Genomic DNA, 18,776 nt, shown 5'->3' on the forward strand with positions numbered 1-18,776 from the left:
CTGATGTCCCCTCTATACCTTCCTCCTCACACCTTAAAACTAAGACCCCCTGTGTCAGTCAATCCTGTCCTGGAGAAAAGTCTCTGGCTATCGATTCTATTCAAGCCTCTCATTACCTTGTACATCTCAATCAGGTCACCTCTCTTCCTCCTTCTCTCCAGAAAGAAAGGTCCAAGCATGGTCAAACTCTCTTCGTAAGACAAGTCCTCCAGTCCAGGCAGCATCCTGGTAAACCTTCTTTGCATCTGCTCCAAAGCCTCAGCATCTTTCCTATAATAGGGCAACCAGAACTGGACACAATATTCCAAGTGTGGTCTCAGTAGGGACTTGTAGAGCTGCAGCAAAACCTCACAGCTCTTAAACTGTTAATGAAAGCCAAAACACCATATGCTGTCTTAACAATCTATCCACTTGGGTGGCAACTTTGAGGGATCTATGTAATTAAACTCCAAGATCCTGCTGTTCCTCCACACTGCCAGGAATCTTGACTTTAATCCTATGTTCAGCATTCAAGTTCGACCTTCCAAATGCACCACTTCACTTCTATCTAGGTTGAACTCCATCTGCCATTTCTCAGCCCAGTTCTCCATCCTGTCAAAGTTGCACTGCAGCCTGCAATATCCGTCGATACAATCAACTGCACCTCCAACCTTTGTGTCATTAGCAAATTTACTAACCTACCCCTCAACCTCCTCATCCAAATCATTTATAAAGACTACAAAGAGCGGGAGGCCCAAGAACAGAACCCTGTGAGACCCCACTCACCACTGACTTCCAGGCAGAATACTTTCCATCTACAACCACTCTCTGCCTTCTGTCAGCCAACCAATCAGTCGTAGGGGAAACTGAAGAAGGTTATAATACTAGATAAAGTAACTATGCATTTGAGAAAAGTAAATTAATACTATGCTGTTAACATAGCTATGTCAAGGGCAGGTCATGTCTAACAAATTTGAGTTCTTTGATGAGGTGATACAGGCAGTAGATGAAGGTAATGCTGTGGATGTATATTAGAACTTTCAGAAAGCAATTGATAAGGTGCTTGATTGGTTAGCAAATTAGAAATGTTTAGGGTAGATGGGTCCTTGGCAGCATGGATTAGAAGTTGGCTAAAAGATAGGAAACAGAGAGTAGGTAAGGCTGGACATTTCTCAGACTCGAGATGAGTTGAAAGTAGTGTTCCCCAGGGATCAGTGTTGGAATCCTTTTTTTTTCTGATTTATATAAGGACTTGGAGCTGGTTCTAGATGATACTAAGATAGGGAAAATAATGAATTATGAGGATAATGCTGAGTGACTTCAGAGGGACATTGACAATTTGGGCCAACAGCTGGCAGATGTATTTCAAGACAAAGAAACATGAGGTAATGCATTTTGGTCAGAGAAACATGGAGCAATAATACAGGCTCAATGGTACAAGATTGAGGGGAGTACAGGAGCAGAGGGACACTGAGGTTCATGTGCATAATTTCCGGACAGAGACCAGGCAAGTTGAAATAGTTGTTAAGAAGCCTTAAAGGAACCTTGGGATTAGAGAGGAATAGAGTATAAAAGCAAGGAAGTGATGCCACATCTTTACAAATCATTGGTCAAACCACATTTGGAATATTGTATTGAATTCTGGACACCTTATTTAAAGACAGATATTAAGGCCCTGGAAAAAGTGCTAAGGAAATTTACTAGAATGATGCCAGGAATGAGGGATTTTAAATACAAGGAAAGATTAGAGAAATTGGGCTAATTCTACTTGGAGCAGAGAAGATTAAGAGGTGACCTCATTGAGGGATCCAAAATTATGAATAATTTTGACAGGGTACATAAAGTTATTCTTTTTTTCCAATAGTTGGTATGTCAGTAACTAGGGGTCACAATTTCAGGATTGTCAGTGAGAAACCTCGGAGTGAGATGAGGAGACACCTCTTTACTCAGAAAGTTGTTAGATTTGCAATGTAATTCCTGGGAGAGTGGTGAAGGTGGATTCCGCAGAAGGTTACAAAAGAGAGCTGGATAAATATTTGAAAGTGATACAGTGACATGGCTATGGAGACAGGGCTGGAGAATGGGACTAACTGGGTGGATCTTTGGGAGCTAGTGCAGACATAGTGAGTTGAATGGCCTCCTGTGCCACAAAATTCCATATTTTGATGATTCTATGGTTGAGTTGAAAACTGGTATCCACAGCTATCCGCGCAACAGTCAGAGCCCACAGTGGGCTTGCTTGGCATTAAGCAGAACTCTCACAACATAACTTCAAGCTCCCACTGCAGCACTAAGATTTGGAGTGATTTCTGTCTGTGCTCTAATGAAGGATGAAACATTGTCCATCAGATGCTGCAGCACAGCAGAAAACACATCTGATTACAGAGATAGCTATTCCATCCAGGCTGTAAACCATGGGTTCCAAACTCTGAGTGAACCCCTGTGTCAAGTTGGAGTCGACTTCACCCATACTCCTTACAGTGAAGTTAGCTTTCTGGAGGCCTTCCAAAGCAGCAAAGGCATTCTGTAGGCAGTTCCACCAGCCCTATCCTGTAGGAGAGTATTGAAATGTGAACCTTGCCATCACAGCAAACAGAACATGATGCGTTTAAGCAAAGAGAAACATGAGAGAGAAAGGAATGGAATGTACATTGATAGCACAAGTCAAGAAGGTGAAGAGGGTGGGAATAGGTGTGAAGCAAACACCAACATGGAGGAGTTGGGCTGAATGGTCTGTTTGTGTGCTGTAAATTTTGTGTAATTCAATGTTTATTTACACCCTTCACTCAAGAACCTGGCTTTGCATCATCCATTATACCATTGCAACCAGTATCGAGGGACATTTATAAAACTTTGTTCATGCTGCACCTATTCACTAAACTTTAGCTTATTAGGAGGAAAAGACAAGACCTGAAAGATGAGAACCAATGGACTCTAATGAAAATCTTAGATGGTTGTGAGGCTTGCACTTAAAATTTTAAGCATTCTTAATCCTCAGCTAATGGATTTGAATTGCCTCATCTGTGAAAAGGCTTAGTTCTTCCAATTTATTGTCAATTTAGTGGAATTCCACCTCTTAAAACATCATTGTTCCTAGATAATAAATAACCTTTTACAGTATCACAAAACCAGAGCACCAAACAAATTTAACTTTGATGAGCCCTAGTTTACTTAATAATGAAGTCCATCTTTCAGGTAATGTTCTTGCAAATTTAAGTAACTGTTAGGAATACATTGCTTTCACTCAAGAGGACAACATTGCATATTCTATTGTAGTAATCGACTATTTTAGTGACAGCACACACATTTGAAACAAGGCAATAATTTCACTAAAAATATCATTTTTAAAATCTTGAATTATATTTCAGTTCAAAAACAGCTCCAAATCCCAAATGCTCAATGATGAATTTATTAGCATGTAAAAGAAAGTTGACTGACAGCTTAAGAAGTAGGAGCCAGGAAGTCGTGCTTATGGTCCTTATAGCCTGTCTCACCACTCAATAACCCCAAGGCTGATATGCCAGTTTCTCAATATCCTTTCACACTCATCTAAATAAAATCATTATTATCCAAGTATTGCTACTCAAGGCTTATACCATGTATCACTATGGGGCCAAGGTAAAGGGGCAGGCTCTTAGGCCAATGTAATCCTGTTCAAGGTTTGAACTTACATTGTTGTTTTACACTTCACTACACTCTAGCCAACTAACTAACTGAGGTAACTTCACTTAACATTATCAATTTCGATTGTGAATGTACCTGATAACTGAGTGTGCACAACCGTCTGAAATAAAGAATTTGCAAGGTTTATAACCTTCTGAATGAAACAATAAAAGTTCTCCAGACCAGTCACAAATGGCTGATTGCTTATTTTAAGATTCTGGCCCTCTGGCCCCTAGTTTTAGACTCCATAGCCTGGAGAAACATCCTCCTAGTATCTGCACAATCAGATCCTTAAAATTTTGATTTGATCTCCTATCATTGTACAGAAATGTAGGCATAAGGTTTACTCATAGATTAATTCCCTCATTCCAGGAACTAACTCAGTTAACTGTCACTGCACAATCTCTCAGGCAATGTATCTTTCCTTATGCAAAAGAGACCATAACTGTGCATAGTATACCTGGTGCGGTATCTTCAAGACCCTAAATAATTGTAGACCGACTTCTGTTACCAGTATACTCTAAACCCATAATATCAATGTAATAAAGCTGATGGAACATTTATTTTCCTAATTATTTGCTGTACCTGTATGTAATCTATCTGTGATTTGCACACAAGAACGCACAGGTTGTTAAATTGAAAGTAAAATGAAGACCATTTTCGAACAGGCAATGGTCTGAAATTTATTATAAGCTAAAAAAATGAGTTCAAGATTTATTCCTCCTGTTACAAGCAAACTTTAATTTTCACTTGACACATCATTTCTTTGATATCTACTTCACAAATACTATTGCACAAATTAGTAATGTTAAATATAACTTTAGACCTCCTGTAACGGAATGGAATTGATTTGGGACTCTGGTAACATCAATAAGAGAGCACAGTTGGCTCAATAATGAAAATAAATTGACTTATTTAATAATTTAAACTTAGGCAATTGCTTTTTTGTCATCATAATGTTGCTATTAACTTGCTAATGAGCACCCTCTGTGCCATTCATTAAAAGCTGAACAGGACAGACTGGACTCCTGCAAACCTGGAGTTGGAATCAATGATCTAGCTTACGCCTACATCTAGTAGCTTGCTGTTAAGAGTAATGGCCAGGCAAGATGTATATCAATCACACCCGAAAGTCTGTTACCGAATTCGTTGCTTCATGTAATTTAAATTGTTTCTGTGGAAAAGAGCAATCTGTCATATGATAGTTACAAGGATTTATGGTTGGGCAAGTGTGTGGGCATTGAGCGTGAAGGAACAGATATGGTCCCTCACACATTTTGTTTCCTATTTTGTTTAGTACTTTGGAAGATAATAAATGCTGGTGACCAAAGCTCCACTTATTAATGTTTATACCACTGAAAGACCAACACCTAGATTGAGTTTATCATGGGTCAAGTTCAATGTAAAATGTTAAATTCAACAACAAACTAGTTCTTGACTGGAAGTGTGTCCTAAAGCTAATTCGATGTACCTCTATGGCATACCGAGACAAATGTATTAGTTGGTGCTCCATGTTGATTGCACTAAAATGTGCCGACAGGTAATATACCAGTAAACATTTCACTTCCGACCAATGCTAGAGAAAACACAAGGAATGGCATTCTGGTTTGTTCATAGCCCATAACTTGCAGCATGATAAAAAAACAAAATAGCTATAGAAGATAGATTCACATCTCAAAAACAAGTTCATTGTTCAACGTGAGAAATATTTACGGCAAGCTCTCGAGGAAATCAGACTGACTCAACACCTAATGAGAGGATATAAGAATTATTCAAGACAGTTACCATTGATTAAGTTATAGGTTATGTCCTCAGTAGCTGACTGGAAAATTTAAGTTGGGGAATAAATTCTCCAGAATCTAAATTTTCAGTGGTAGATTTGTCAAGTAGTTTCTTGGCTGTTGGTATCAAAGCAGCTGGATGCAGCAGAAGCCATAAACCTACAAGGCATTGACTCATCTACTTCTGAAGTAGCTGTATTGTTGTTAAACACATTTGATTAAAATTTTCCACTGTGCATTAATTTATCAAGCAAAATGATGTTTTCACAAGGAATATATGATGAAGTTGTATACTGTATAAAAGGATTTCTGACTGTAAATAGAAAATGATGTGTGCAGGTTTCCTGTTTCTGAATCAAGACATTATTTACCACTCAGTATTTCCCACATTTTTGTACAAGTAAAAAGAGCGTGATCATTTTTTAAAATGTTGGCGGGGCCTCAGTGGGAGTATTGCATCAACTTCTGGCCTTTGCACTTTAGGAACCACGTTGGCAGAAGAGATTTATTCGATGGACATCAGGGAAGAAGAGGTTCACTTGCATGGAGAGATTTGATTAAGGTGTTCAAAATCTGAATGACTTTGACATCAAATGGGCCAATTATTGAAAAACAGGATTAGAACAGAGAGATGTGCAATAACTGATACAAACACAATGCACCTTAAATAGTCAGGATGGGAGAAAAGAGCCTAAGTGGCTTAATTTCGGTAAGAGAAAAATTTCAGAAACAGATCACTATGGAAAATAAAGTTCTGAAGAAAGGGTCACTGGACCTGAAGCTTGAACTTTGCTTTTTCTCCCCAGATGCTGCCACACCTGCTGATTTTTTCCAGAAATTGCTGATCTCTGTTTCTGACTTTCAACATTTGCAGTTCTTTGGGTTCGTTTTTTGTGTTCACTGGATAAAGAGATATTAGTTTTTTTTTAGTTTAGAATCCCTGTTAAGAAATAAGGAGCTATTTTATCAGTTTGTGAGTCTCAGGAAGAGATGTTGGCTAAGCAAATAATATTGAGAAAATTTAGACATTTGGCAAAAAAAAGGCCCAGTGGAGATGCCAATATACAAACTTTAAAGGGGAAATGGGGAACATTTCAATGAGGTTTGAATATCTGCAAAGTTGTTTATGAAAGCAAAAGGACAGAGTCTCTATTTGTGATATTTGTAACAAAAAAATTCAATTAATTCTTATTTTATGTAAACCAGTATTTTTAATATCTTTTGGTGTGTAGTAAACTTTGTGTTCTTTTCTTAAAAGTACATTGGCAGTCTCTTCTGAATTGTATCAGTAATCATCTACTACAACAAACAAATTGTAAAAATAAAAATCATGGTCTATCAAGCTAGGTTTCGCACTGGGATCTGACTTATCCAGTACTACTATCAGCAGGTTTCAGAACAATTGATTGGCCACTCAATTTAGATTGGCTTCTAAGTCTGTCAAAACATGGGACCTCATATTCCACAACACTGAAATATCCTTTGCATTCAAACAGACCTTCTTGACACACTATGCAACACACTACAGCAGAAAAAAAGCAAACTTTGCAATTTGGCTGACCCACCAAGAAGTGTGGTAAAGAAGCAAATGGTAATAAACAGTGTAATTTGAGCCAGAAGGATGGCCAGGAATGAAAGAAGTGAAGATACTTTGTGAAAGGTCAGTACCAACAACTTCATTATATTCGGTTAACAGAAAACACTATTTTCTATGCTACCTGAAGCATTATAATTTGGAGATGCCGGTGTTGGACTGGGGTGTACAAAGTTAAAAATCACACTACACCAGGCTATAGTCCAACAGGTTTAATTGGAAGCACACTAGCTTTCGGAGCGACGCTCCCTCATCACCTTTTTATTCATTCGTGGAATGAGGGTATTATTGCCTATCCCTGATTACCCAGAGGGCAGTCAACCAAAATGTTTTTTTGGAAAATAAGTTGCTTGATTCATTATCATCAGCATCATCTCGTTTAGTGTGTCCATGGGATCATCTTTTGAAAGTTTATACAAGTGATGTCATTTATTGGGTTACAGAATGTATTTCAGAAAAATAAATATTTCACTGTTACACTCTGCTTTACCTGCTGTACAGTTTATACCCAAGGATGTTAACAGCACTACTTGCATTTATATTTGCATTTATTCTACCTCTATTTCAGGAAATTATCCCAGGATGCTTCAAAGAGATGCAAGGATTTATTTTTACAGTGCGCAATTCAGTTAGCACACACTTGGGATTGATAAGTAGTTGGGAGAAAGCATAGTCACTCATGCAATTTAGGTAATGTGGGAGCAAACTCCCAAACATAGCAAATGATACTGATCAGATAATGTACTACTTTAGGTATTGTTTGAAAAATAATCTTTACCCAGGGCACAGTGATAACTTCCCACTCACCTTTGAAACCTGGAAATTTTGGGCAGCACAGTGGCTCAGTGGTTAGCACTGCTACTTCACAGCACCAAGGACCAGGTTTCAATTCCAGCCTCGGGTGACTGTCTGTGTGGAGCTTGCACATTCTCCCCATGTCTGTGTGGGTTTCCTCTAGGTGCTCTGGTTTCCTCTCACAGTCAAAAAATGTGCAGCTTAGGTGAATTGGCCATGCTAAAATTGCCCATTGTGTTCAGGGTAGGTTATCTTTGGAGGGTCAGTGTGGACTTGTTGGGCCAAATGGCCTGTATTACACACTGTAGGGATTCTATGAAACTAATCCATGCATCATTACCATTGATCAGAGAGCAGACATGGTCTCAATTGAAATGGCAGCATACCTGATAGAACAGCATTTCCTCACCACTGTAAGGAAATATCAGGCTATATTTTTATTCATGATAAAAGCAAGTTTCTGGAGTAGGTTTTGACCTAACAGCCTTTTCGATCTGAGGCAAGAGTGCTCTCCACTTTGTGACAGCTGAAAAAGGATGTTAAAACAATTGCTGGTTTCCTGACACTCAGTTTCAAATCTCAATTACAGATTATAAAAGCCATAACAAGAATAGCTTTTCATCTATTGAAATTAGCTAAATATCTTCAATGCTATATTTGGCAGTGGTGATGACTTTTTTTCACTGTAGAAATGCAATACATTATACATGAAGACAATATTTCTGATGTAATTGCTCTGTGAACAAACTTATCCTAGTAATATTTTTATTAAGTAATACCAATAATAAATGATCTTACTCTACATTGCCTTAAAATGGCTGTTGGCTTGATAAATAAATACAGCTTCATTGCTTTTCTACTTCACAAACCAATAAATTTTCCATGATTAAGAATGAGTCAGTGATCATTGTAAGTTACCTCACCATTTAGAAAATATCTTTGGCAAAACATGCACTTTATGTATTGTTGCAAAATGTCATACAATATTGCCAATTTTTTCTGCTTGGTGCAATGTGGGAATTTTGACATTCTTTCATAAACATATTTACTGTTCCTGCATCTTCAGTTTTCTTGAAGAATATAGAGACTGGAAGGACTCAGTCTGATTAACAGTTTGACAGGATCATTATTATGTTTCTATTTCATCCTCTTCATTTGGAGAGCCATTAAAAGCAATGGGAGGATTCTTAGGCTAATGAACAATTCAACAGTCTGTGGCATGAACACTCTTTCCATGACCACAGCTATCACTTTTTTTTTAATCAGCCGGAATAGAGAAGTTCAACTAATAATTTACAGTTATTGCCAAACGTTAGTGCCTCAGCAGTAGAGAAAAGGGTTTAAACTAAACTCGTCCTTTCCTATTACAGAGCCAGGTTCAATGTGTAATTCCCCTTGCCCCAGTTTCCTTACAATGCCCATACCTTCTAATTCAGAATTCCTTTGCAACTCTTTGCTAAGGCACAGTTCAAAACAAATTTGTATTGTCTGATTAGCTTTGACCTCTGATGTCACAGAGCGTATTGCCTGAGATATACTCAATGAATTGACTCAGTTGAAATAATTGCACTGGATTTTGACCGTGGAACAAACACAGACTGCAATCTGTAATTTATAAGACTCTAATTGGTAGACTATTGCTTGTCAGGCAATAGCAGCAACCTTGGGCTTGAAATACTCATCTCACGCAGAATCATTGCTCATGGTAATAAAACTGTATCAAGTTGAAATCAACTTTAAATACAGAATTCAAAGACAAGGCACCTAGCTCTCTTAATACAAATATTGGCTTAACTTTATTCATAGAAAACAGATACCTAAAGCGTTGTATTGCCTTTTGAAGAATTAATAAATGCAATCTTCACGTGGAAGTGATTTAATTTCGGTTTTGTTAAATCTCACAACATTGTGGCCATCTTTCAAGGTTCTTTGGAAACTGGAAGAATTCCTACAGATTGAAGAGTAGCTAATGTAACCCGGCTATGTAAAAAGGGAGTTAGAGAGAAATCAGGGAATTATAGACCAGTGAGTCTGACCTCGGTAGTGGGAATATGCTAGAATCCATTATCAAGGATTTCATAGCTGAGCACTTAGAAATCAGTGGTAGAATCAACCACAATCAGCATGGATTTACAAAAAGGAGACTGACAAACCTATCAGAATTCTTTGAGGATATGCCTAATAGAGTTTTTACAGGAGGACCAATGATTGTAGTTAATATGGACTTTCAGAAGGCGTTTGACAAAGTCCCACATAGCGATCGGAATGTAAGGACAGGGACCAGAGGTTGCAGTGGGCACCAACAGTACTGGGCTCTGCCTGGGTTATTAGGTAATCACTTTCACCCCACCACAGGTCCCACTCCAAAGCTTCCTTGTATTGTTTTACCTTGCTGTCCCTGGAGAGACCATCTCCATTGTACCCCCATTTGTTGACACCAGCCATATCGATCATGCAGTCACTACAAGTTTGGAAATACCCATTGTTGAGCACCGCTGTTCTCCCCATCACCACCCTACCCCTTTCCCCACCTTTACCATGGCAACTGTGACAGTGGTGACCTTTTATAACCCTCCCATCCCAGCAACATCCAGTGCCTTCTCCATTCATAATTAACTCCCTCTTTACCACAATTACCTTCCTAATCTCTCCTCAAACCAGGCTCTGGCCTCCCTTTCTCATTGTCAAAGTCCCTCTGCCCCATCGCTATACTGCATCCCATTCTGCCTCTTCCACACTCACCCTCAGTGCTCAATTCATGGAGCCCCAAGATTGACTGGTTTAGACCTTCTTGAGTGACTTCGATAGACAGCTCTGAGTGATAACTGACTAGATCCCTGGCTAGTCTTGCAGATCTTTGACTGATAATGATGAAAATATCCAACTGCTTGCAGTGGATCCACATGACTGATCATGACCCAGTTCCCAAACTGTAATGAGCAGGTACACCTGACTGTGGTCACTTCAATGGACAACAGATTGTGTCCAAGCCCCTGGACTGTGTATGAACACTGTCCTTGATTAACTGGATGGGATCCCTTGAATCTGACTGAGGACTACTCCCCACAGACATGGCCATTTCTAACTGCAGCTGGATTGTGCAAGTTCATCAGTGATGTGCTAGGATAGTACAGAGAGGCTGGCATGTGTTAGTTACCACCATCTGTGGTTGTGGATTACATACATACCATTTGCCTTCTTCACTATCCGATCTACCTGTGACTCCACTTTCAAGGAACTATGAACCTGCACTCCAAGGTCTCCTATAGTCTGAGGTAAAGTAAGAAAGCAGTTACTACAAAAGAAGTTTTAAGTATTAATTTTATTTGTAACTTCTCATTATAGTTTGAAATGGGGTCAAAAGGCCATATTGTAATAAGAGAACAAAGCGTAAACTATTATAGGGCCTTGTACATGTGGATTCTGGAAATAGGTCTGGCAGAAACGAATAAGAAATTCATTCAAGCTTTCTTGACAGTGGAAGAAAGTGGTTGCATTTTCCAGCAGAGTTCCAGAGGTTGAGATGAAACTCTCACTAACGAGTAGAGAGATGCAAATTTATAAAGATTACTGCATATTATCACCCTTGTTAACTGCAGATCTCACATTAACATGCAGCTTCATGTCAGACCATGGGATAAATAGAAATTTGACTCCAAGAATTGTCAGACATCACTCAGAGCTGTCTATCAAATTCACTCAAGAAGGTCGATACCGGTCAATGCTGGGACTCCATGAACTGAGCATTGGGGGTGACTGTGGAAGAGGGCTTGCCTGTTTATGGGCGGCATGGTGGCACAGTCGTTAGCACTGCTGCCTCACAGCGCCTGAGACCCGGGTTCAATTCCCGCCTCAGGCGACTGACTGTGTGGAGTTTGCACGTTCTCCCCGTGTCTGCGTGGGTTTCCTCCGGGTGCTCCGGTTTCCTCCCACAGTCCAAAGATGTGCAAGTCAGGTGAATTGGCCATGCTAAATTGCCTGTAGTGTTAGGTAAGGGGTAAATGTAGGGGCATGGGTGGATTGCGCTTCGGCGGGTCAGTGTGGACTTGTTGGGCCGAAGGGCCTGTTTCCACGCTGTAATGTAATCTAATCTAATGCTGTCCAGAAATGTGCTCTGTAATGATGCTGTGTTCCCAAACGGACAACCCAGAGGAGCAAGTGACCAGCTGGATTCACCAGGCATCCGGTCTAAGTTCCATGTTGGGAATTCTCACTTGCATCATTTTATCTAAGACTATGGGAGACCTTGGAGTGCAGGTTCATAGTTCCTTGAAAGTGGAGTCACAGGTAGGTAGGATAGTGAAGAAGGCGTTTAGTATGCTTGCCTTTACTGTTTAGTACGTTGAGTTTGGGGGTTGGAAGGTCATATTGGAGCTGTACAGGACTTTGGTTAGGCCACATTTGGAATACTGCATCCAATTCTGGTCTCCCTGCTGTAGGAAGGATATTGTGAAATTTGAATGTGTTGAGAAAAGACTTACAATGATGTTGCCAGGGTTGAAAGGCTTGAGCTTTAGGGAGAGGCTGAATAGGCTGGGGCTGTTTTCCCTGGAGCTTTGGAGGCCAAGGGGTGACCTTATAGAGGTTTACATAATCTTGAGGGGCATTGGTAGAATAAATGGACAGGCCTTTTCCCTGGGGTGGGGGAGTGCAAAACTAGAGGACATTGGTTTAAGGTGAGAGGGGAAAGACATAAAAGGGATAGAAGATTCAACTTTTGAATCTTTGAGAGGGTAGTGCATGTATGGAACGAGCTGCCAGAGGAAGTGGTGGAGGCTGGTACGATGACAATACTTAAAAGACATCTGGTTGGGTATATAAATAGGAAGGGATTAATTGGTTATGGGGCAAATGCTGGCAAATAGAACTCAATTAATTCAGGATATCTGGTCAGCGTGGATGAGTTAGATGGAAGAGTCTTGTTCCATGCTGTACATCTCCATGACTATGACTATTGACTTATTTCTAAGTAAAGTGAATATTAAAATAGTGAGGCAGTGTAAGTGAAATCATTATACTAGTGAATAGCTTCTCCAAAAAGTAAACACACCAACTATACCGAATATTAATTAAGAACAAATCTGAACTGCATATCTATTAATGAAAAAGAGAGACTGACATAGTGCAGTTTGTTTGCGTATAATTTTATTAGATTGACAGCTGAGTAACATGTGCGCTGTATAATTTTAGATCCAGAATTATGACTTTTGCATTCAGCTGTACTCAGAAATGTTTGGGTACAAAATTTGGCAAGTGGTCAATAATGTAGGAAAATGTAAATTTTTCTATTTTGAGAAGAAGAGTGAAACTTGTCTCAATGGATGGAGATTGCTGAACTTTGAAGTAGAGAGGGATCTGGTTGCCTTGATGTATGAATTACATGAAAAGGTTGGTCTGAATTATATAAGGTAATGATTCAGAAGGGGTTGACATTCATGTTAACACTGGCTCCACACATTCTACTGGAGTCACACACAGTTTGTGAATGCAGCAGTTTTACTTGAGCTTTCTATATATTCTAACCTTTTGTGATTCATGCACTAGGACACATGATTCCTCTGTATCTCAGAACTTTGAATTATCATATCATTTAGCTAATATGCTTATTTTGTGTTCTTCCTGCCAAAATGAACTATTTTAAATTTTCCCACATTAAACCCGATTTACTATATCATTTCCCATTCACTTTTCTTTTATTCATTCGTGGGATGTGGCCATTGCGTGCTGACCAGCATTTATTGCCCAAACCTAGTTGAAAAGATGGTGGTCAGCTGCCTTCTTAAACCTTCTTAAACTTAATATATCCCCACCTAACCTTTTAGAACCATAGAGTCATAGAGATGTACAACACGGAAACAGACCCTAGGGTCCAACTTGTCCATACCGACCATATATCCCAACCCAATCTAGTCGCACCTGTCAGTACCCGGCCCATATCCCTCCAAACTCTTCCTATTCATATGCCCATCCGGATGCCTTTTAAATGTTGCAATTGTACTAGCCTCCACTATTTCCTCTGACGGCTTGTTCCATACATGTACCACCCTCTGTGTGAAAACGTTGCCCCGTAGGTCTCTTTTATATCTTTCCCCTCTCACCCTTAACCTATGCCCTCTAGTTCTGGACTCCCCCACCCAGGGAAAAGACTTTGTCTATTTATCCTATCCATGCCCCTCATGATTTATAAACCTCTATTAGATCAACCCTCAGCCTCCGACGCTCCAGGGAAAACAACCCCAGCCTGTTCAGCCTCTCCCTATAGCTCAAATCCTCCAGCCCTGGCAACATCTTGTAAATCTTTTCTGAGCCCTTTCAATTTTCACAACATCTTTCCGATAGGAAGGAGACCAGAATTGCACACAATATTCCAACAATGGCCTAACCAATGTCCTGTACAGCCGCAACATGACCTCCCAACTCCTGTACTCAATACTCTGACCAATAAAGGAAAGCATACCAAACGCCTTCTTCACTATCCTATCTGCCTGTGACTCCACTTTCTAAGGAGCTATAAACCTGCACTCCAAGGTCTCATCATGAGAAAATTTAGCAAAGGGATCTTTGGCCACTCATCCAAGCCATTTATGTAAATTTTAAAATGTTGATGCGTCCGCACTAATCTCCAAGACACACCTCTTGTTACATCTGGTTGATCAGAGAACTACTCATTTATGCCTATTCTCTGGAGCCAATCTTCTCTCTGTGTCAATATGCTACCCTCAACACTACATGCTTCATTTTCTGCAATAGTTCTAATTGAACTTTGATATAGTTCCATCCTGTGTGCTTTCTGGGAATCTAAGTGATTCATTGATTCCACTTCATCAACAGCACATGTTATTGCCTCAAAGAACCACAATAAACTGGTTAAAACATGATTTACCTTTCACAAAGATATGTTGATGCTGCTTGATTACTTTGAATCTTTCTACATGCCTTGTTGTTATTATAGTTTCTAACCTCTTTACATGATGTAGCTGTGATGTTGGTATCTACATGGACCATGATGACTGCTTTCTTCCTTTTCCTCTGTCCCTGCTCTTCAGTTCTGAGCCGTGGTTGAGGCAGGCAACTCACCCACCTGGATATTTCCAGTTTTCCAATTTGAATAATCTTGAATCTGCTGCCTATGGGTGTCAGCCATAATAAGAAGCACTGCCACCTCAGAGTCAGAAGATTGCCCCATCCCTGTCAAACTGTAGGAATGAAGCAAAATAAAAATGAAGCCTATACTCTAGGGCAGTGTTGCACTCTTTCAGATGTTTGGATGAGATCTTAATTTTTTCTTCCACCTGCTCTCTAAGGTCGATGCAAAAGATACCATCACAACATTTTGAAGAAGAGTACTGAAGCTCTGGCCAATATTTGTCCTTCAACAAATACCATACACAAAAATAAAATCAGGTCATTATCGGTGTATATAAATTAACTGCTGCATTCCCCCTCTTATAATAATGACCCTGCTTTAAAAAATACTGAAGCAGTTTTGAAACAATTTGAAGTACCCTATGCTTGTGAACAAAGTTATATAAATGCAAGTCTTTTTTTCATTATTATATATAAGTTCTCAACAGGCGTTCTTTACATCTTCCCTGACTGAAAATCCAAAGTACTCAGGGCTGAAATCATGCTGTGAATATTCCTGTGGATGTTACTTTTTATCAAGGTGTTTTTCTGTTTTAACATGAGTTGGCCTAAAAGCCTTTTTGAAATATCTGACAAGCTCCAAACCAAATTACTTGAGATTCATGTTGAACATGAACACAATACTTCCACTGGGTCTGGAGCTTTGCACTAATTTGCATGTGAAACTTCAATCACAAAGTTGAGTACTTGTATCTGCACTATTTACAGTGGAAACAATACCATTTCTTCCCAGAAATTCCTGGACCCCATTTTAATAATATTGAAACTCTGTCCTGTTCATTTTGCTAATTTTGAAATTAATGACAGTGTTTTTTAATTAATTCTGAAGAATGCATTTACATCAACCAAAAATCTAGATTCTTGCATCCTTACACCTAATGAAAACTCTTCACTGTGAAGAAGGATATGATCAAACAGACTCTGGAGGGAGTCTGCAATAGAAGTCAAACTAAATCTCACAAGCGAAAACTTTGCCTCAAGGGATATTATTAAAAGCACAAAAAATTGCAAAGGGAAAGGTAAAAGCTGAGTATCTACAAAAGGTTAGTGTCCTTTGAGGGATGAAACATTCTCCAGGCAACTAATATAAATATATAACTCCAAGGAATCTGTGTGGTCAGACTGAGTTTCATTGGGGGGTAGTTAGAGATTCAAAATTGAAATGATCATTGGATCAGTGATTATATAATGGCACTCATTCTGCAAATGTTTTTCAGAATTTTTCATGATTAACCTCTAAATAACAAAATGTAATTCTCAACTTTTAATGCAATACCTGACATTATGGCGCCAATATTAACCCAAAGATGTGTTGGGAATTGATAGAAACTTGAGATCTGAATCTCCAAATTAAGTACAACTCGTTTGCATGGAATTTTAACATTGTCAGATCATTATCATTTTACTTCCAGTTTTGGTCTACACACAAGCAGATGTAATAATGACTTCATAGAATCATAGAATTCCTACAGTGTGGAAGTACGGCCATTCAGCCCATCGAATGCACATCGACCTTCCAAACAGCATCCCACCTAGACCCGTCCCCTTTCCTATCCCTGTAACACTACACTTTCCTTGGCTAATCCTTGTGCACATCTCTTCACGTGACACTTTCTGAAAGCCACGATTTAAGATTAGATTAGATTACTTACAGTGTGGAAACAGGCCCTTCAGCCCAAGAAGTCCACACCGACCCACCAATGCGCAACCCACCCAGACCCATTCCCCTACATTTCCCCCTTCGCCTGACACTACAGGCAATTTAGCAGGCCAATTCACCTAACCTGCACATTATTGGACTGTGGGAGGAAACCGCAGCACCCGGAGAAAACCCACGCAGACACGGGGAGAATGTCCAAACTCCACACAGTCAATCGCCTGAGGCGGGAATTGAATCCGGGTCTCTTGCCCTGTGAGGCAGCAGTGCTAACCACTGTGCCACCGTGCCTAATTGTGACTAATCCAAAGATGGAATTTGAAGGAGTTTAGGATTTTGTTTAATTCATTCATTAATGGAATATGCCATCGCTATCAGGGCCAGCATTTGCTGCCCTTTCCTTGTTGCCCATAAGCAACTTTCTTGAACCACTACAGTCTGTGTAATGTTGGTACATCCATAATGCTATTGTGAAGGGAGCACCAAGATCATGACCCAACAACAATGACAGAACGGGGTTATATTTCAGAGTCAGGAAGTGATGTGGCTTGAAGGGGAAATTGCAGGCAGTGATACTCACTGCCACCTTCATCCTCTGAATAGTGGAGGGCGTTGGTTTGGAAAGTGAGGCTTGGTGAGTTCATATGTGGCATCTATGTGAACACAATAATGGTTACACAATTCTACCACTATATGCTAGTGGTGGAGGAAGCAAATATTTAAGGTGGTGCATGGGATGCCAATCAAGTGGGATGCCTTGCTTTAGATGATCTCAAGCTTCTTGATTATTATTGGACCCAAAAATATCCAGGAAATTGGAGAATCTCCCCTCTGGTGGATCAGAACATTGACTTGATTTCCCTCAGAGCACATAAGCCCAGACCTATTCAAGGTGGATGGAGCAGGTTTTATCTCTGTGTGGTTTGAATCGCTTTATGTGATTTGAATGACTGTCAATCTAGAACAGGGAAAGATCAGCAAAAGAATAGTAATTGTTGCTTTAGAGCAATTTAAAATGATTTAAGAATTGACTGAGGCCATCAAGATCCCTTATGGGACTATATATAAAAATGATCTCGGTATTAGTATGGGTGAGTGTGTAGTCTGGGTTGGGGTGAGAGAGAGGGCATTATTTCACTTACGTGTATTTTTATGAAGATGTTTCAGTAGCAATTTGAAAACTATCTGATGATAGAGAAAACTCGGGCTGGCAACCATCAATGTCTTCAAAATAGACTTTTGCCCACTAAACTGTGATGCACATTCACGACAGCTTAGCAAATCAGCTGGCAATACTTAATTTTAACAGAGCCTTCAGTGATTGCAGAAATAATCCACACACCAATTAATCACAGAAAAAAACCCTTCATTTTTTTGTCATAATCAGTTGTCACACATAGATATTTTGAGATTCTGTGGGACTATTAACAATGGAACTGTTTACCTCAAACTGTAACACCATCTGTTTCAACTAACATGTTGCCAGTCAAAGAAAAAAATCATCTCATTCAGTCACTGCTGTGCAGTGGCCTTGGCCACAGTCCTGAATTTGGAGGTGATTAATGGTTGCCTTAAGAGGTTTTTAAGCTGTTGGCCAGCATTAGTGTGAATTCTAAGTTGGTGTGTCAGCAGGAGTCATGTTAAAGCAGCAAATCATAGCAGTACTTCATTTGACCAACTTTCAAATCTCAACTTTGAAGAAGTTATTTTTAAGGGGCATATCTTCTAATTCAACACTGATGAAAAATGATTTTGGTTCTGATGCAACTGGATGACTATGGCTTGGATTTAATCCAAATTAAAGCTTTGTAATTTTATTCAGTATTGGTTTGGACCTTGAATCTGACACATGGTGCATTTATATATCTATACAGACGAAATGCTGCAATAGTATTGAAATGATATCCATTTGATCCAGTAATACATCTGACAGGCAGCCTCCTCGTCATTTCAGAAACAAAAAACAGAAGTTGCTGGAAAAGCTCAGCAGGTGTGTCAGCATTTGTGAAGAGAAATTAGAGTTACCGTTTCAGGTCCAGCGACCCTTCCCCAGTTCTGAGGAAGGGTCACCTCAGACCCGTTCACTTTGATTTTTCTTCACAGATGCTGCCAGACCTGTTGAGTTTTTCCAGCAACTACTGTTTTTTGTTTCCGATTTCCA

The sequence above is a fragment of the Chiloscyllium plagiosum genome, chromosome 6 (genome assembly GCF_004010195.1).
Source record: "Chiloscyllium plagiosum isolate BGI_BamShark_2017 chromosome 6, ASM401019v2, whole genome shotgun sequence".
Lineage (NCBI taxonomy): Eukaryota > Metazoa > Chordata > Chondrichthyes > Orectolobiformes > Hemiscylliidae > Chiloscyllium > Chiloscyllium plagiosum.